At 45.2% G+C, this 18,911-nt stretch overlaps 1 protein-coding gene across 5 annotated transcripts in view; it reads left to right on the forward strand.

Annotated features, from left to right (window-relative positions):
* The window catches only part of Otud7a (OTU deubiquitinase 7A), a 293,689-nt gene that overhangs the window by 145,688 nt on the left and 129,090 nt on the right, over positions 1 to 18,911 (forward strand). For 4 of the 5 annotated variants that reach the window (XM_063249840.1, XM_063249839.1, XM_063249843.1 and 1 more), the window contains exon 2: positions 15,019 to 15,273. The exons of the other annotated variant lie outside the window; for it this stretch is intronic. The gene's annotated coding sequence lies outside the window, so the exon portion shown is untranslated. The remainder of the gene's footprint in view (positions 1 to 15,018; positions 15,274 to 18,911) is intronic. 5 annotated transcript variants of the gene reach the window in all.

An 18,911-nucleotide genomic window follows, 5' to 3' on the forward strand; every position in this document is an offset into this window, starting at 1 on the left:
AGGGCCAGGCTTGAGCTTGTTACAGCAGCTCTGCTCCAGGAGTTCACCACGTCCCGTGGGAAGTGGGAACCGTATCCATCTCTCTCAAGGGTGATGATCCCAGTCACCTGATTACTTCCCGTGGGCCTCCCCCTCAGGAATTGAAGGTCCAGCCACAGCATCACCACACCGAGGACCAAACTCCAAAAGCATGGATACTCTTGGGATGCATGTAGAATACACCCAAAGCATGACTAATAGGAAAACTAAATTTAAAAAATTGATTCTTTTGATGTTACTGTGGCAATATTTCAATTAGTACTCTGGATTTTTGTTTTAACTCAACCATTCACAAATATCAGCAAAAACACTTTTTAAAGACCAGCAAAGTGGACTTATGCCATATTCCTAAAGTATCATCGAGCTATTATAGTTATAAAGTATAGTATTGGCATCAAAATGAAAAATAATAAAAATCACTGAAAGACAATAAAATTGTTGCAATAAGATTGATGGTAAATGTTGACTGTAAGGTCAGCAGCAAACCTAACATTGAATCTGAATCTGATTTAGTTCTCTGGTCTCAGTTTGTGACCAGAATCGTGGAAAGAATCAAGTTTGTAAACTGAGGTACCGCTGTTTCAACTTGCTGGGAAAAGATGACACATCTAATAAATACCAACTATGTTGAAAGAAAATAGAATTAAATGCCAATAGCATGCCGTATACTTGTATGTGAACAAATTCCAGCAGGTTTTAGGTCTAAATGTGGAGAAAAAAGTCAAATTATACAAATATCTGGAGATTGCTTAAACTATCTAAATAATCCCATTGATGGAGGTCTTCTTAAGTATGTTAGAAATTCCAGAATGATCAGGAACTAAAGTGACATGTTTGGTTATGTGGTAATATGTTGGTCTGTTTTCTTTTGGGGTTTGATATATACATTTTTGTATTCTTGAAATTATTCCACCTATCTGGTTTATCTTGCATTTTTTCACTTCTTAAATGTTTACCCCTGGCAACTGACACTTCCAAAGGTAATTTCATTGTCTTTCTGTGTTCTGGTTCATACAAGTGCTAACATGTATTTGCTGCTTTTAGAAGCACATTGGATAATATCTTAAATAAAAATTTGACACCCAGGATATGGAGTACTGGAGAGGAGGCGATCAGAATGGTAAACTACTTGTGCTCACAAGTATTTTCCACAATGCTTAATAAATTGTTGTCATCATGTAATAGAAATTGGGAAGAAAATTAAGTCCCTCCTCCATTATTTTACGTCATGTATATGAATGGAGTGAGATCCTTCAGGACCAAGTACTGATTATGCATGAGGCAAACTAATGTTTAATAACAACAGTGTATCTAGGGGACTTTGATAGTAAACCAAGAATTTTCATAAAATAAACACTTTTAGGAACCTTCAAAGCACTAAAAATTTGATTCTGCAGACTGCAGCTGCCAGGTCAGTGTTACGACGTATTCTGAGAGGGAAATCTAGGGGAAAGCAGGGCACCCACCCCGCTACACCTTCCAAGCGTGTGGGCCAGAGGTCAGCTGAGGGTCCAGCCGCCTTTCCTTCTGGACAGAGATTTTGTAGGGGAACACGAGGGTCATTTCGTGGAGCGTTTGAACAGGTAGCACAGTATAACTTTAAGCAAAAACTGCATTTGGAATCTGAAGATTTAGGTTCAAATCGCTAAGCTGTCACGCACCTCTCTTGGGGGCAGTCACTATGTCTGAGTCTAGGTCTTCCACCTGTGAAATGAAGGTGCTATGTTTATTTATTAGGTTCCTTCAAGTTGCGACTCTTTGCTTTTGTAAATTCAGCATGACGGTTGTTATGGCTTGTGGTTAGATGTCCCCCCAAAGCCTCACGCAGTCATGGTAGGGCTTTCTCAGAGGTGGCTGGATCTACAGTGTGTGGTGTGTGATTGCTATATCACTCCTCTGCTTGGTTTGGCACCAGCCTAATCCCAGTAGCCCAGAAACTGTGTAAAAGGGGCAGAAAGATGCTGTCCAGTCCTCTCTCTTGTGGTTTTTGCCACCTTGTGGGCCCCATGAACTGTTCTCCTCTGCAATGCCCTCTGCCAGCCTAACCTGCCTTGGAGCCAGCCAGTGTGAATACATAACTGTGAGCTAAGTAAACTCTTCCCCCTTTAACTTTTGGTGTCATGTACTTTGTCTTATCAATGAAAGAACAGTAATGACAAAAACAGTCTTATGGTAAAGATGGGAAAGTGGACGCTAGATGTCAGTTTAATGAGATAGGATTCAGTGACTTTACTCAAAAAACACACTGAACTGTTGGCCTTTTAGCTAATCCTGGAAAGTCATGTTTGGTAGATTGTTGCAAGAATGTGTATTTGTCCTGCCTAGCTATAGGGAAAAGGCTGGAAAAGTGTTTCATAAATGCCCAGGTAGTAAATATTACAGGTGTTTCAGGCCCTCTGGACTCCCTTCCAGCTACTCAATTCAGCCTGTACAGAAGCAACCAATAAAAGTGTGTAAACAATTGGGTGTTGCTGGTTCCAATAAAACTTGGTTTGCAAAAAGAAAGAACTGGCAGGCTGGTCATGCTTCATCTGCACACAGCACAGGAGGGGGCCACATTCACAGCTCTCCTCCAATTGTCATTGTCATTAGTTAGGCTTTATTGAGTGCTGAATCCTGGGGTTGTAAATATGCAGGTGTCAGCTCTTGAGCTGGAGGCACTTCCCAGTGAAGGAGAGGTAAATGAGACAGGGGTCTTCTCCTGTGTCTGGTGATGCCTAACAGGTGAATCTGGTCCTGGGGGCCCCAAGTGCCAGATCCAGCCTAGAGAGCCAGGCAGACAAATGGGGCCAAAAAGGAGTCCAGATGGCTTCTCCTAGGCAGGGGTTGCGGTGCACTGAATTTAACAAGATGAAATTCAGCGCTGCACTCGTGGAAATGGGATGGTGAATTGATGGAAAGATAAAAGCACAGAAGCAAACAAAACACAGTTGTTCAAGTGGGAAGCTAAATCTGTTTTTTAACTAATAACTTCATGTAAGTTTCTGCAGCTGTGGGAAACTGGAATGGAATAAATAAGCCCAGATAATCAGGGCACGGAGCTTCTGTATCCTGTGGGCCACGTCGTACCTGACGGTATTTTCATTACTTGACCAGTGCAAGAAGATCTAGATGAGAGGGACCCTCCTGACACTGCATTCACTCTGATGGGAAAGGAAAATATAATTGGCAGGGATTCTATTAATCTTCATACTAACTTTTTAAGCCAGAGATCATTATGCACTTTGCAACACTTTGCAAACTGCAGTGTCTGTGGGCATCTTGAGCACATGGCCTAAATCTGGATTCTGGCACAGAATGAGAGCATTCATTTCTGACAAGCTCAGGCCGTGCACAGTGTGGCTGGGTCTGAGAACTGAATGGGAAAACGCAGGGAGGGAACGGAAAATGGACAGGATTCACGACGAGTGGAACTCAGACTGCCAAGAGCAGTGGTAACTAGAATTCAGAACTCATTAAACGCATAATCACTTGTGAGACGTAAGTAGGTGCAGGCCAGTAAAGCCCAGTAAAGCCAGGCAGAGACTTGGCAGGGAATAAAATAAATACATCAAGACTTTTCCACGACAGTAGAAGCAGTGATCCAGGAAGACTCAAGACTTAAGGAAGAATCATGCCGGATCTCTAGGAGGAGAGAAGTAGGTCTTTAATTAAACATTTTATTTTTAAATAATTCATATGCAGTTAAAGAAATTAGTGTAGAGCTCCACTGTACCTTTTCCAGATTCCCCGGTGGAAGCATCTTGTAAAGCCGTGTTCGATGTTGCAACAAGAGATTCATGTTAATGTGGCCAGCATGTAGTGCCACCAGCTCTACACTGGCCCAGCTCAGTGCCACCCCACCGAGATCCCTAATGTTACCCTTTCGTGTTCACACTCACTCAGCCCCACCCTAAACCCCTAGCTAGCAGGAGTATGTCCTCTTCCTATACTTTTATACTTTAATGATAGTATAGAAATGGTATCATTCAATACGTAACCGTTAGGATTTCTTTTTTCATTCGGCATAACTCACTGGATATTCATGTAGATCATCCTTGGCCTCCAGAGCCATCCGTTTTTCTTTCTGAGTAATATTCCACAGTGTAGATTTACCACAGTTGGTTTCATCATTCACCCCTTGAGCTGTTTTTGGTTCTTGGCCTATTCTGAAGGACACTGCGGTCAATGTTCCTGTAGGACCATTTGTGTGAATGTAAGACTTCATTTCTCTGGGATAAATGCCCAGGAATCTAAATACGTATTTAATTTTCCAGAAAATCATCAGGCTGCTTTGCAGGTGGGAGTATCATTTTACATTCTCACACGCAGCGTATGAGTGGCCTACTTCTTAGCATCCTACGTTGCTATTTTTTTATTTTTGTGAGTCTGCTAGGTACATAACGATAGCTTATTTTGTTTTAATTTGCATTTCCCTGCTGACTAATGATGTTGGAAATCTTCTTCTGCACTTAGCCGCCATCTCTGTCTCCTCCAGTGAAACGGCTCCTCCTGTTTTTCTCAATCAAATATTTTGACTTTGAAGTTTTGAGAGCTCTGTATGTTCTTCGTTAGATAATGTGGTTTACAAATATTTCATTTCTATCACTAGATGGTGTTTTGAAACAAATGTTTTTAACTTTGATGACTTCAAATCTATCCATTGCTTTCCATCCTCAGCATCTTGTGTGCCCGTCCTGTTCATTCCCCCGGCAGAATCCACACTGGGGCCTCTTAAGTCCTCCCGTGGCCCTGGGTGTATGGTGACTCCTTCAGGCACAGGACACCGGCTGCCCCCTCCCCTGCACGCCATGTCTTTGCACTTGAGCGTCCCTCTGAGGAGATTTCACTCCCCGGGGTGGTGGGGGAGGCCAGGCCTGTGCATCCCCTGGTGCCTTTTCTTTGCCGTGGTTGTGAGAATTACCTGAGAGGCCATAGAATACCTGCCCAGTCCAGTGCATGGTGCAGAACAAAAACCCCAGGAACCCACTTCTTTGGGGAATTTGACTCAGGTGCTTTAAGGTTGAAGCCATTGCCTCCTCCTCTCTGCACAGTCCCCTGACCCCTGAGGCGGGCAGAAGTGGCCCTGGCCTCCCCGGACTCGGGTTGCTCTCTGCGGGCACAGCACGAGCACTGCAGGTATCCGTTATCAGGTTCGTTAATTCTGTCAGACCACAGGCACCGGAGGACAGAACCCGTCCACTTCAGTTCTGCCTCCCTGCCCACAACTCCTGGAAAGTAGGTACTCATTAGGGTTTGCTGTTTGACTACACTGAAATAGCCCCTCACATCTTGAGTGAAAAAGATGGAAAGAACAAATGTTTGAGAGGACGAGAGAAAAGGGAACCCTTGCTCACCACAGGTAGGAAGGTAAATTAGCTTCACTATTACAGAAAACGGTATGGAGGTTGTTCAGAAAATTAACAATAGAACTGCTGTTTGATTTAGCCATGCCATTACCAGCGTATAAGGCAAAGGAAATGAATCCAGTTTGCCGAAGAGCGATCTGGACCTCATTTTTTGCAGCCGTTATTAATGGTAGCCAAGATTCAGAGTCAGCCTAAGTGCCCCTCAGTGCATGAGTCGGTAAAGAAGTGCTGGGTACAACAGAAGGCAACACTGTCCAGTCTTGAAAAAGGGTAGAATCCTGTGGTGCACGTCCTAGAGGACCTGACCCTAAGGGAAATGAGTTAGCCCTGAAAGGTGAGCACTGCATCAGACTTGGACTCTAGAAAAGGCAAAGTCACAGAAGCGTGGAGTAGAGTGGTAGTGATCTGGGTCTGGATGTTCGTGGAGATGATACTCAAAGGATACAAACTTTCACTTAGCAGAATAAGCCCAAGAACTCTATTTTGCAGCATGGTGACTATGGTTAATAACAAAGTATCACATGCTTGAAAATTGTCTGGAGTAAATAATAGTAAGGTCAGCCAGATTTGTTTGGTTTTCTATAAGTCAGTTGATCAGCAAAGATTTCCTGGGAAAGGCGAGGATTGAGGGTGCTCAGCCTGTGTAGCACAGAAGTCTGTGAGGACAGGGACGGAGAACTGGGAGCAGGAAGAAGGAGGAAGAGCCCAGGGCTTGGGTGACCCTCAGCCTGGGGCAGCCCCGGAGGGTGCTTGTGCCTGCCAGCCTGCCGACAGCTGCTCTGTACCTAGCCTGCTCTGGCCCCCAGCTCCGTGGTTAGTGGGCAGGGCCCCACCTTCCCCTGAGCTCCACCCCGAAGTCCCTTGGTCACCTGCTGGGCCTGGACGTCCGCTGTCCTTTTGTACCAGCAACCAGGCTCGGGAGCTCTCCTGTTACCTGTTTTAACCTATAAACCCCTCTGAGCCTGTATTTTTTTTTTAACTTGAAAATAAAGTTGCCTTATGGGGTGAACACCTGTGAGTCCCTAGAGCATTTCCGAGCCTGATACCCTTTCATATTCCTGAACCACTGGAACAACCCAAGTCTCACGATGAGGGACAGATGGATGCAGTGGCGTGAGGAGGCTTCTCAGGACCACACATCAGATAAGGGGCATGGCTGGGCTCAATCCCTGGACTCCTGCTGCCCCTGCCGAGGCCACCAGAGTCAAAGAAAGGGATTCACGACAGGGGCTTGCATCTCAGCAGCGGGATTCTGGGCGTCTTCTCCCAGCTTCCTGAAGGCACCCCGTGTTCACTGCTGTAAGCCCGTTTGCTGGGTCCTGTCCAGGACGCTCCCAGCCCCCTGATGGTGGTGTCTGCAGGCCATGCTCCCGACCACACCACCATGGCCAGCTTTCAGAGCCACACTGCAGGTCCAAAGGGCAATTTCATTTTAGCTACTCCTGTCCTCTCTAAGATCAGGGTGTGGTCAAAGCGTCTCTCCTTCCCTTAATGTGGACGGGCAGTCTTTGCCCCCTGCCCCGCATTTCACTGCGTTTGTCTCTCTTTGCCACCGACAAGCTGAGCGGTCAGTGTAGGGCTAAGCCCAGTTCCTGGAACTCCATGCTCCTTTCTCTTGGGATGACTAAGAAGTGAAGCCCCTCCACACGCTCCCTGGACTGCAGTGTGAGGACTGCAGAGGGGGGGCAGCCCTCGTACTTTGAAACATTGGGCTGTGCTGTCAGGTACAGGCCCAGCAGATGGGTAGGCACCAAGTTCGCTTGGGAGACGCTGGGAAACAAAGCTTCCTTCCCCGGGGTTGAAGCGATTCTGCGTGAAACTGCAGGAAAATCTTGCTGTTTGATCCCGGCTGTGGATGGAGCCAGAAGGGAGATCTTTAGAAATCCCCCGTGAGGGAAGGTATGAAGGAGGAAGTCAGAGGCGATGCCTGACTCCCCAGAGCGCAGGCTTCCCCATGGGCTTCTGAGCTCAGTTTCGGGGGGCAGCTTGTGGTGCGAGTCACCCCGCAGGATGAGGGACCCCCTCACAGTATTCTCTGGGATTAAAAGAGGTCGAGTGGTGCATTCGGCCTGCCACCTGGGGTAGAAGCACCCCGAAAGCGAGATTTCCAGTCAAAGCAGTGAAGCTCCTCAGGATAGTTGCTGCCAGGTATGGAATTGGACCCTGAGCCAGGGGAGAAGTGGATGCTGGCTCTGCAGGATTCTTGTGGGAACTGCCCAGCGCTCTCAGCCCAGTCAGCACACTGAGGCCTCCTGACCTGAGCAGCATTTATCCATGCCTCAAGGGACAGCACCTGGCTCAGCGAAGAGCGTGGCCAGGTGCTGGCACCCCACTGACACATCTCAGCAGAGCTCAGGGCCCTCAGGGTTCCAGGGCAGCCTGGGCCAGGACAGGTGGTCAGCTGGTGTTTCTGCGTCTGGGACCAGGTTGAGTCTCCCGCCACTTCCCATCTCTGTCTTTAGAGTCAAGCAATACACTGAGGAGCAGAGTTGCTTGTCTAGAACCTCTGCGTGTTTTCCACGCACAGCCCATTGCCCTAAGCAATTGTCAGTTGCTCTTATTTGGGAGTAAATTAAATGTTCTTTAAAATGTGGTGCAGCTTGCCCCCTTCTTCACACCAGTTCCTTATGAGGAACCTCCGACACGGCCTGTCTAGACAAGCTTGGTTAGGCTTGCTGGGAATGGCTGGTACCCCGTCGCTTTTAGAGCTGAAGTGCAGAGGGACGGATGGTGCCGCGCTCCTGCCTCCGCAGTGAAATGATGCTTCTCTATTTATTCTGCTTCCACTTAGGCTTTCAGTGACATTTGATAGATTTTTCAAATGATTCCTGTGCTTCTCTTCCTTCTCAGCACACTTCCCTAAGTGCCTGGCAGGTTTGTCGCCACACATCCAGTTTTCTGTGTCCTGGTTTCTTCTCCATTATACAGTTCAGCACAGCAGCAAAAGTGTGCACAGCGCTGTGTGAGTGGTTCCGGAAAGAGCGTGAACGGCTGCACACCCTTGTGTGAGTGACCCTGAGAATGCACTATCCCTCAGATACGCGCCTGCTGCTCCCTGCCCGGGCCTCCCCTGCCCACCGAGGCTGTGCACTGCTCCCTACATCACCCATGTTTATGTTAGTGAACAAAACACGGCTTAGGCAGCCTGTTGTTTGCACCCCGCCTGAGCAGAGGGCCCGAGCTCTCCTCTGACTGTCTTGTTCCCGCCCCGTCGTGGTTGTACAGCCGCAGCGCCTGTGGCTGGGCACTGGGCACCCTTGCCCTGAATGTGGGACTCCGCATCAAGGGGACTCCTGTGCCTGGCTGCTGTGGTCAGGTGCCCAGTGGAGCAGCAGCAAGGGCTTTTGAGAGTACAAGCAAGGGGAGGGATCCCCAGCCTGTGGATGGGGTGCGTCTGTGTCACCTCAGCTCCAGCCACTGCAGCACATCTAACCGTAGCCTGGAGCGAGGGCCAGTTCCGTGCCCTCCGTATCCCTCCAGGACAGGGAATCGTCCACTTAGGATGTTTGTACCGCTGGCTTCAGTATGGAATGTTGTCTCTTCCTGACATTAATTTGCTTTTCTTTGATTAGAAGAGAGGTCATCAGAACTTTTTTCTAGGTTCATAACTTTCTTGTCCTCTCTTTTCTAAAAAATGCCTGCTTTGTCCCATTTTTTTTTTTTTTTTTTACTGAGTTGTTTCTCTTTTCTTATTCAGCCTCAGGATTCTTTTTGCATGTCCTGGGTTCTGTTTCTTGTTTGGTTATGTTTTGCAAATATTTTCTCCCCTTGTAGCTTTTACTGTTCACTTTCTTCATGGCGCCTTTTGACAAGACGTAGTTTTAAGTGATTTTACCGGTAATTCTCAATATTTTCCTTTGCAGCAGGTCTGCATTTAAGAAATGTTTTTCTTACTCCAAAGCTGTAAAGTATTTCCTATATTTTCTTCTAAAGTGTGTTTAGCTTAGCCGTAAGACAGGATTTTGCCTTTGTAGTGTTCGGGTTGGGTTTTGCTTAAGGATTTAGGGATCGAAGTTCATTGTGTCTGTGCAGTGCAGCCCATCAGCCGTCTCAGCTTTGTGCATGGCGAAGTCTGTTCCAATCTTTAAAATCACTGTGGTGTATCAAAGGCCCCATGTTATATGCCTCCTTTTGTGAGGTTTTCTCTTGTGTCCCCTCCTGTTTGTCTTTACCTGTACCAGTGACACAGTGTCTTAACGCCTGCCGTTATCTGTCCTCCAACTTTACTCTTCTTCAAATGTGCGTTGAACTTTGTGCTTTCAGTTAAGTTTCAGGATTAACTCTCAGAATTAAGTGCGCCCACACACATGTGCAAACACACATATATCCCCCTTTCGAGATACTGAATGCATCTGTGTTAACTCTATAGAAGTGATAGTCTCCCTATTTTTCTCTCCTTTTATTTACATCTGCTGCAACATTTAATGAACCTTTATAATTTTCTCTATAAGACTTTCCTGCATTTTTCTTGGACTTATGCCTGCGTGTTTTATATTGGTAAAATAATAAATGGTATTTTAATTTGATTTTCTAAGTCTTTACAGTATGTAGAAGGCCAGGTAATTTTGTATACTGATTTTGTTTCTGAAAGAGTCTAAGGAAACCTAAAAATTTATCTCCAAGGTTATGTTCTATGTTTAAATCATATTGTGCACTAATAATAACAAGGTTTTTCATTTCTTTTAACTTTTTATATCATTTCTTTTAGGTAAACACTTTTTTTGTTAGTTAAATGAGCTTATTTATGCTGCCCTAAGCCCCCGGCCAAGCCCCACAGGAGAAGGCGGAGCACAGGAGTGATGGCAGACGCCCCAGTAGTGCAGGGAAAGGAAAGCACGGGGCTTATTACTCAGCATTTCACTGTTAAGCATAACGTATGTTACAGTGTTTTCTTTAAAGATGTGATATCAGGTGCAGGGGCTTCCTTCCTAGCCTACTTTGCTAGGATATATTTTACTTAAAGTTACCATGATTGTCAAATTGTATCAATGCCAATCTTTTGCAATGTTCACGTAATGTTTCTGTATTAATTTATTATGTGACAGACTTACAACGTTAAAGTCACCTTCCATAATGAATTATATCTTGTTGGCTATCAATTATCACTATATATTTTCTGCATTTTAGCACTATACCAATATAACTCATTTTATATTTGTATTTTTAATTTTAGATCTTAAAGCAGCCATTTGATTAATAACCCAGTATGTACTATTTTATTATTTTTGTAATTCACCTTTTTTTTTTTTTTTGGTCTTTTTCATTTTTATTGGTACCGGGAACGAACTCACGACTGCCTGCTTGCAAGGCAGGCGCTTATGCCGCTGAGCTAAATCCCCAGTGCCTGTAATTCACCTTTGCTGCTTGTGTCTCACCTTTTGTGATGGCTTTCTTTTTCTTTTTCTTTTTTCTATCAAACCTTGCTTTACTAAAAGGAAGTTTCTTTTTAAAAATTTATCGGTACAATTTAAATATATATTATGACCAAATTAATAGAGACTTCGTATCTGTATGTGATATATCTTGGTTTTTTCTTTTTCCCCACTGCCATCCCTTCTTTTCAAACCCCTGTCCCCTCCCTGTTCACAAAGCTTGGTTTTCATTTTTACCCTTCTTTGAATCTTCTGTATGAATTTTTCCAAGGATCTATGAGTAAAGAATTTTCTGAGCCTGTGCATATTTCTTTAGAAAGAATTTCACTGCCCATAAAGTTCTTGGTTCCAAATTATATCCGCCCCCACCACACTCATCTCTAAATGTGTTTTTCCGTGAACAGTAAGTAGGTGGTCAGTGGAAAAGCTTCGATCTGATTCTTACTCATTTGCTGGCCCGTCTTAAATTTTCTTGATGTGAGGAGTTATGCAAAACAAATCGCTTTAATTAACTGTGCTTTCCAGTGGCGTTAAGTAGATTCTCACTGTTGAGCAACCATCAGCACTGCCCAGCTCCGGAATTTTTCATCTGCTCAGACTAAAATGCTAGAACTGTTAAGCACTCCCTTGTCACGTTCCTCCCCAAAGCCATTCTACTTCTCCTTCCTGTGAATTTAATCTGATCTATTGATGGATACCGGCACTGTGTATGAATGCGGTAACCAGTATTTGTCATTTTGTGGCTGGCTTATTTCACTTCCTGTCACATCCTCAGGACTATCCATGATATTCCACATGTCATAATCTCCTTCCTTTTTAAGGCTTAATACTATTCCACTGTATGAGTGAGTCACATTTTGTGTATCTGCATGACAATGGAGACTTGTGTTGTTTTTAACTATTGTGAATAATTTGACTGTGAACATAGTTTCACGAACACTCATTTAAATTCTACTTTTAATTCTGGTGGGTGGCTATGTACTGAGAAGTTAAACTGCTAGATCATAAAGTAATCTTTAAGGCATTATTTTTTTGCAGAAATGAAGTAGAACCACTGTTCTGAATAGCCTCTACATCACCTTACATTCTTATCAGCAATATATCAAGGGTTGCAAAGGGTTCTGATTTCCCTGTAGCCTTCCCGATATTTGCTGTTCTCTGGTGTGTGTGTGTGTGTGTGTGTGTGTGTGTGTGTGTGTGTGTGTCTGTGTGTGCGTGTGCATGTGTGTGTGTTTAAATAACTAGCCATCCTAGTGGGTGTAAAGTACAATAATGCCTTGTTATTTGCCTTTCCCAGTGACTGTTTATTTTTAATGTGCTGATTGGTCATTTGTTTATCTTTGGTTTTTTTTGTTTTTTTTTTTTTAAGAGCAGTAATATTTATTGAGAGAAAGAAAGCTTCTGTCTGAGAGACAGACAGATGGGATCCTGACTGGGTTGCCAATGATTCTGTCTTTTCTAAGGATTTTTATAGAGTAAAACTATGGAGCAAGATGGGTCTAAGGTGGGGAAAATGGGAACTCTCAGGGTGGAGATAAGGTAAAATTGATTAAATTGGGAACAAATGGGGAATCGAGTCATACAGTAAGCAGGCCTTCTTATGGACCCGTGACTCCTCCTGTAGGGGGTTAGATGGTGACTCCTGGTGTCTCAAGGTGATCATACCCAGGCCCAATGTTTATACTTGGGTGTGGTTGCATTTGTTTTGCCTTCTGTTTGACTGTTTATCTTCTTTGGAAAAATGACTATTCAATTTTTTAGCCAATTTTTAAAATTGGGTTGTTTATCTTCTTATTGAATCATAGTTCCTTATATAGTCTGGATATCAAACCCTTATCGGATATGTGACCTGCAAGTATTTTCTTTTATTAGATAGGTTACCTTTTCATTCTGTGGATGAAAAGCTTTTATTTTTCATGAAATCCATTTTAACTATGTTTTTCTTTTGTTGTTCATTCTCTGAATGTTGTCTCCAAGAGATAACTTACAAATTCAGTGTCATGAATTTTCCACCCAGTATCTCAAAGAGTTTTAGTTTTACATTTAGAACTCTGATCCATTTTAAGTTCATTTTTGTGTGGTATTAGGTAAAGGTCCCACTTCATTCTCTGGCGCGTTGCTATCCAGTTTTCCTAGCACCCTGTGGTGAAAACTGTCCTTCCCCCAAAATGTGGAAACCTGTTATAAGTAAAGAGGGGAGGGGAGATTGACGGGAGGGAAACGGAGGAGGTGGGAGAGAAGAATCACGACACATGCACAGTTGCAGATTCTCTGTGATGCATGTGATCATTATAGATATAGAAATGGACCAATAAAATTAATTTTTAAAGCGCCCTTTCCCTCACTGAGTGGTCTTGGCACCCTTATACAAAATCATTGCCTATATGCACATCAGGTAATTTCTGGATTCCCAGTGGCGTGCAACTGTCTTTATTCCTGTAACATACTGTTCCAGTTACTGTAGCCTTGTGATATGTTTTGAAATCAGGAAATGTAAGCTCTTTTTCAAGAATGGTTGGCTATTGATTCCTTTTCTCTTGCATTTGACTTCTCCTGATTTTTACTTAAGAATACAGGAAATGTGTTCCCTACAAAGCCATTTTGAGTTAATCAAGGAATACTTTTAGTAACATAAAAATCACTGGGAGAAACAAATGATATAAATTATCCCTGATCAATTAGCAAACATTAAAACACTGCAGCGTATTACAGTTATTAATAACAAAACCCTGAAGCTTGAAACAACTGTTAAGAAATGAGTCTGAAGGAAGTAGAAACATGCAAATTAAAAGCAAGTTTGAATTAACATTTTAAATGATTTCAATAAAATATAGCCAAGAACATAAGGAGGGAAAGCAGTTAAATTGGGTGAAGGACTTTGCTTGTGTAGAAATTATGTATCTTAGTTAATTCTCAATTTTGATAGAAAAGATGAATATATGAATGTATTTCATAAATTTAAAGGAATTACTAGAAGAAAAATAAAATGTGACTTTTGAGAATTGCTAAGAGGAAAAATTGGACCAATTAAGTCAGTTAAAATCGTAAAGAAAGCAAGAAGAAGATAATTGGAGGAGCAAACATAAAGTCAGGTGACACAGAAAGCTCCGTATCCACCAGTTGTCCCCCTGCTGTGCTCCCACACCCTGCCAAGACTAGGTGGGAGCAGGTTAAATTTCCCATTTCAAGAATATAGAATTGGAAATTAAGTAAAGCACTCAATTTTCCCTATAAGGTATTAGATGAGACGTAGTTGAGATAAAATGACCTAAAAAGTTAAAATTATAAAAATGCAGCTTTGCACAACATCGGTAGCAACATGGGATTCAGGAGAGCTAGAATTCACGAGGGAGCCAGAGAATTGGGGTGGGACACAAACCCCCCCCCAACCCCACCCCCGCCCACAGAGCCAGCGACCACACTGGCTCTGAATTAGTGGACGCGGACTGGCGGTGCTTATGAGGGCGCAGGATCCGTGCTGTGGGAAAGGCTCTCCGGGAAGCCTGCTGGCCCTGCTGCCGTGGACCTCCTGGAGAGGTGGAGGGTGCTCACAGGACAAGGGTGCTGGGGAGCAGGGGGGCCTGGGTGCTGTCGCCTGGAAAGCAGACTCCGGGGCCCCACGTGGTAGAGGCTGAGCAAAGTGCAGAGCGGGCAGGACTGTCCCCTCTCTCAGCCACTAGGCAGGGACTGGACCCAGTGTCCACCCAAAGGGCCGTCTGGGTAAGAGCTACCACAGGAGAGTCTCTCCATCGGGAAACACCACACGTGGGGGCTTGGGTGTGACCAGCACTGTGGCCCTGGGGTCCCTCGGGCCCCCTCAGCCCAAGCCAGGACCCCGTGCTCTGCAGTGTGGGTCAGCAGGAGGCCTCTCACTTCCAAATATCCGGTGGATCGCGCTGCCCTTCTCCACGAATCTCCAGAGTCAAACTTGGGTTCCCCGACCCCAGTGGGAGCCCTGCTTCCCCTGCATATCGGCAGCTTTTTGGGGTTCTGACCCCAAAACTGCTTGTCTGAAGTCTGCTCAGAGAAAATTTTTTTAAATGCCAACCAATATTCACTTAAAACTGAAAGGTTAAGATGGACATTGAAGCAGAATTCACTCCCTGGACTGTTTGGTGAGCATATCACATGTGTAAAATTGTGTTTGAATTTTAGAGATTCCCATTTAATTTTAAAATAGCAAGAAGTAACATCTGACATGGAAATTCCAAACTCCCTTTCCAAGCACCGTGAACCTTCTGTCCTCTTCCCTTTTGCAGACGTCCACTGGCTGCGCTTACACCTTCCGCTTCAGGGAAAATGGGCCACGTCCCTCGGGGACCCTGCGGTGCTGGCCCGAAGGCCTGACGGTCCCTGGGCTCCGGAGCGCACAGGTGTCCAGAGAGTGCGTCCTGCGCTGGAGACGCCGGGGGCCAGGGCCAGCGCGGGAGCTCAGTGCAGTCCGCGTGGCTAAGGACAGCGCCCTGGGGGCTCTGAGGACGGAGCCCTGGACATGAGGGCTGCACCCCTGTAAAGTAAGTGTTTGCTCTCACCCGGCCCCCGAGAGGGACCTGAGAACTGCATTTCACTCTGCCTGGGCAGCTGAGTTTAGAAGAGGAACAGAGCCCTTACGTCTCTTAAACAATTTCGTGAACCTTTTCGCCTAATTTTGATGAGGGAAAATTTCCGATCCAGAGAAAAGTTAAAGGACTCACATGAAAACTGGTATGTCTTAGATTTACCAGTTGTTTACACACAGAGAGACCAGAAAGGTACATCGACAACGTGCGTGATGCGTGATGTGTGTTCAGTTATTTTGTCAGGAACATTTGAAAATGAATCATGACATCGTTTGGCATGGACCTTCTTAGACTGGAGCATCCTCTAGAAAGCTAGAATACTAGTATCTGAAATTTAGCACTGATAAGGAAATATGATTCATGTGTCATCCCCATTGAGATACCCTTAGTTGTCCTAAAAGTCATCATCATATTGCTTTTTCCCTGCCTGGCTTTCAAGTAGGTGCCATGCGCAGAATTTAATTATATCTATTTCATTCTAAATCAAGGCCCTGTCTTTGTTTGTATCTTTCATAATTGTGTGTATAACTTGAAAAGATAGATAGATAGATAGATAGATAGATAGATAGATAGATATTTTACAGTACTGGGAATTTAACCCAGGACTTCTCCACTGAACTACATTCCCGGCTGTTTTTTAATTTTTTTTTTTTTTTGAGACAGAGTCTTGCTAAGTTGCCAAGGCTGTGCTTGTGCCACCACACCCAGCTCCATTAAGCTGATAGACTCTAAGTCACTTGTTTTGTAGAGAGCTTCACAGTTGGATTTGTCTGACAGTGTTCTCACTCTGAGATTTAAATAAACATCTCCCGCGCTTACCATGTCAGCCCGTACCGTGGTCTTCTGACCTGGTCCTGATGATGCTAAGTCCTTCCTCTCCACTAGAGAAGTTTCAGCCATACTTTCCTTTTACAGAGTCCTAATTAGCAGTGCCGTCTGGGGCGAGCTTTGGCACCGTATGAGTACCCTTTTCCGCAGCTGATTTGCATCCCATGGCTTTGGTAGCCCTTCGCAGTTGTACTGTGATTTTTGATTTGTCAGTGACTCAGGGTCAGACTTTCCTTGATACACGGTCCTTCATCTTTCACATTTGCTGTGGGTGTGAGATCACCCCACAGGGGAGTGTGTCCAGACAGACCAGAGGAGCGCTCTGAAATTAGACTGTCTAGTGTTCATCTCTTCTCTGACCTACACAGACACGGCGACCTTGAGCAAATACTTCTCCTCCCAAGTCTTCAGTGTCCAGAAAAATAGGAGCCTAGAAGCAGCCACCCCGGGAGGCATCTGTGCAAGGCGGAGCCTGGCTTTGGCTGTTAGTTATTGTCAGACGCAGAAAGGATGGGCTGACAGTAACTCAGATGCTGCTTCGAGGCTGAAATCTTTTACAAGACCAATGGCAAAGACACTGATAAATATCAAGGCAGGGGTTCCCCAGGATCAGATGATCCCATCTGAAAGTTACCACCTCTGTGTGTGTGTGTGTCTGTGTGTGTGTGTGTGTGTGTGTGTGTGTGTGTGTGTGGTGTGTGTAAGGTGGTGGGTACTGGGGATTGAACCAAAGCCTTCACACTGAGCTACAACTCCAGCATGTTTTGTTTTGTTTTATTGTTTTTGTTTTTGATTTTTTGTGTGTTGTTTTGTTTTTGAGATGGGGTCTCGAGTTGCTAAACTGCCCAGCCTGGGCTTGAAATTGTGATCTTCTGGTCTGGGGCTCCCTGAGCCCTGGGACCTAGGTGCATGCCAGCAGGCCCAGCTCGATTTCACACTGAGGTGGTCACAAAGGAAGCGAAACCTCGGAGATGGACCGCACATGCCAGTGAGGAGTGTCCAGTGAAGTACTCTGCCCTTCTGGTTATTTCTGACCTTCTCCTCCCTCTGCCCAGGTCTCTCTGATCTGCAGGTTCACCAGCCTGAGTTTAGTTTGAATTGCGTTGAGATACCTGTTTAGACTTAGTCGCTGTGACTTCACACACACTCTGTGGACGTAGAGTGAATTTTCCTTGAGAATGTTTTGAAATTCAACTACAATTTAATAAAAACTAACTCCTTTTAATGTAAACAACTTGTGAAAGAATAGGTTAGTTTAGAAAGTACATGCAACTGTGGACTAGATCATCTTAAAAAAAAGAATATATTCGTACCCTAAACATGCTGCTTCTTCTGAAAGTTTTACATGCCTGGTTTTCTTTCCCGTGACCGTGAAGAGCGGACAAGGGCAGATGCTCCCACGGACGCTCACCAGCAGAAGGGCCTTGTGTGTGCGCCCTGTGCCCTGCCTCCCGGGGTGAACCACCTGTGGTCACCAGAACAGAGTCTGTGCCCTGCGGACCCAGGGGCCACAGTCTAGCACCCCGGAAGTCTCCCCCACCTCCTGCTCCCTGCTGACCAGACGCCGCCTGTCTTCCTGATCCTGTGACCCACTCCTTGGAGACACCACTGTGTCATTTTATTTCCTAGTTTCAGCCATAATACAAAAGTCCATGAGATGACTGAAGCCAGTTAAAAATCATGTCTCTGGTTTCACATAAACACACTCACTCCATCCTCCTGGTGTCTCATCCCTCAACCTGCTCGTGCTCAACGGAGGTGATGGGTTGTCACCACCAGATCAGTTCAGGAAGGCTGACTGCCCTTCTGGTCACACTTGGACTGACCCTTCTCATATGGTCATTCGCAAGAGGCAGGTGTCATTCTGTGATCTCCCCTATGCAGATGCCCGCATGGCAGGAACCTTCATTTCTTCACTCAGCAGCTGTCAAACACAGTCCAGCCAGTGTTCACAGAAGAAGCCTGGAAGACGAGTCTTCTTCAGCTGACCTGCAGAGAGGACTTCAGCCCCAGCCAGCATTTGGATTGTAACTGGGCGTGGTGGCACACATATGTAATCCCAGCACTCTGACAAGCTGAGGCGCAAGGACCACAATTTTGAGCCCAGCCTGGCAACTTAGTGACCTAATGAATCACTGTCTCAAAATTAAAAGAAAAAAAAAAAACAAGGGCCGGGCCAGGTATGTAGCTCAGGGTGTAGCTCAGGGTGAAGCTCAGTCCCTAGTGTTGGAGCCTTGGGAGGGACCCATAACCGGCTACCCAGCTAAGCTACAGTCTGATACCTGCCCTACATAAACTATGAGGCTATAAATATATGTTATTTTAAGTCCTTAAATTTGGGAGTAATCTGCTTCACCGCAATAGGGAGCCAACACAGCATCCAGGAAATTTATATTTGCAGTCGCACTTGAGTGTGTGCTTCTCAGGAGAGCTCAGCTCCATCCTTGCTGATTTTTTTCTCTTCTGTCTCCCCCTCCCCTCCTCCTTCTACCCTCTTGTTCATCTTCCTTGCTTAATTTCTGCTCCATGTCAATTCCCTGTCCCCACAGCTGTGATGTGTCCTTGACATTGATTAGAGCGGCAGAAGTCAGAGGGAGGACGCATGTAGGGATGTCGTGCCGTTCAAGAGGAAACGCTCCATGCTTGGCAGAGGGCAAGGAGCTTCCTTGGTTGCAATCAATCGCTTCAGACTTGCTGGAATGATCTCCGCCAGGCCGCAGCGCAGCCTGTCTGGCCTTGAGCCAAGGACTGGTGTTGGAGTGAAA

This window comes from Cavia porcellus, unplaced genomic scaffold (assembly GCF_034190915.1).
Source record: "Cavia porcellus strain 051 isolate PalLab524CR breed Dunkin Hartley unplaced genomic scaffold, mCavPor4.1 scaffold_6, whole genome shotgun sequence".
Classification (NCBI taxonomy): Eukaryota; Metazoa; Chordata; class Mammalia; order Rodentia; family Caviidae; genus Cavia; species Cavia porcellus.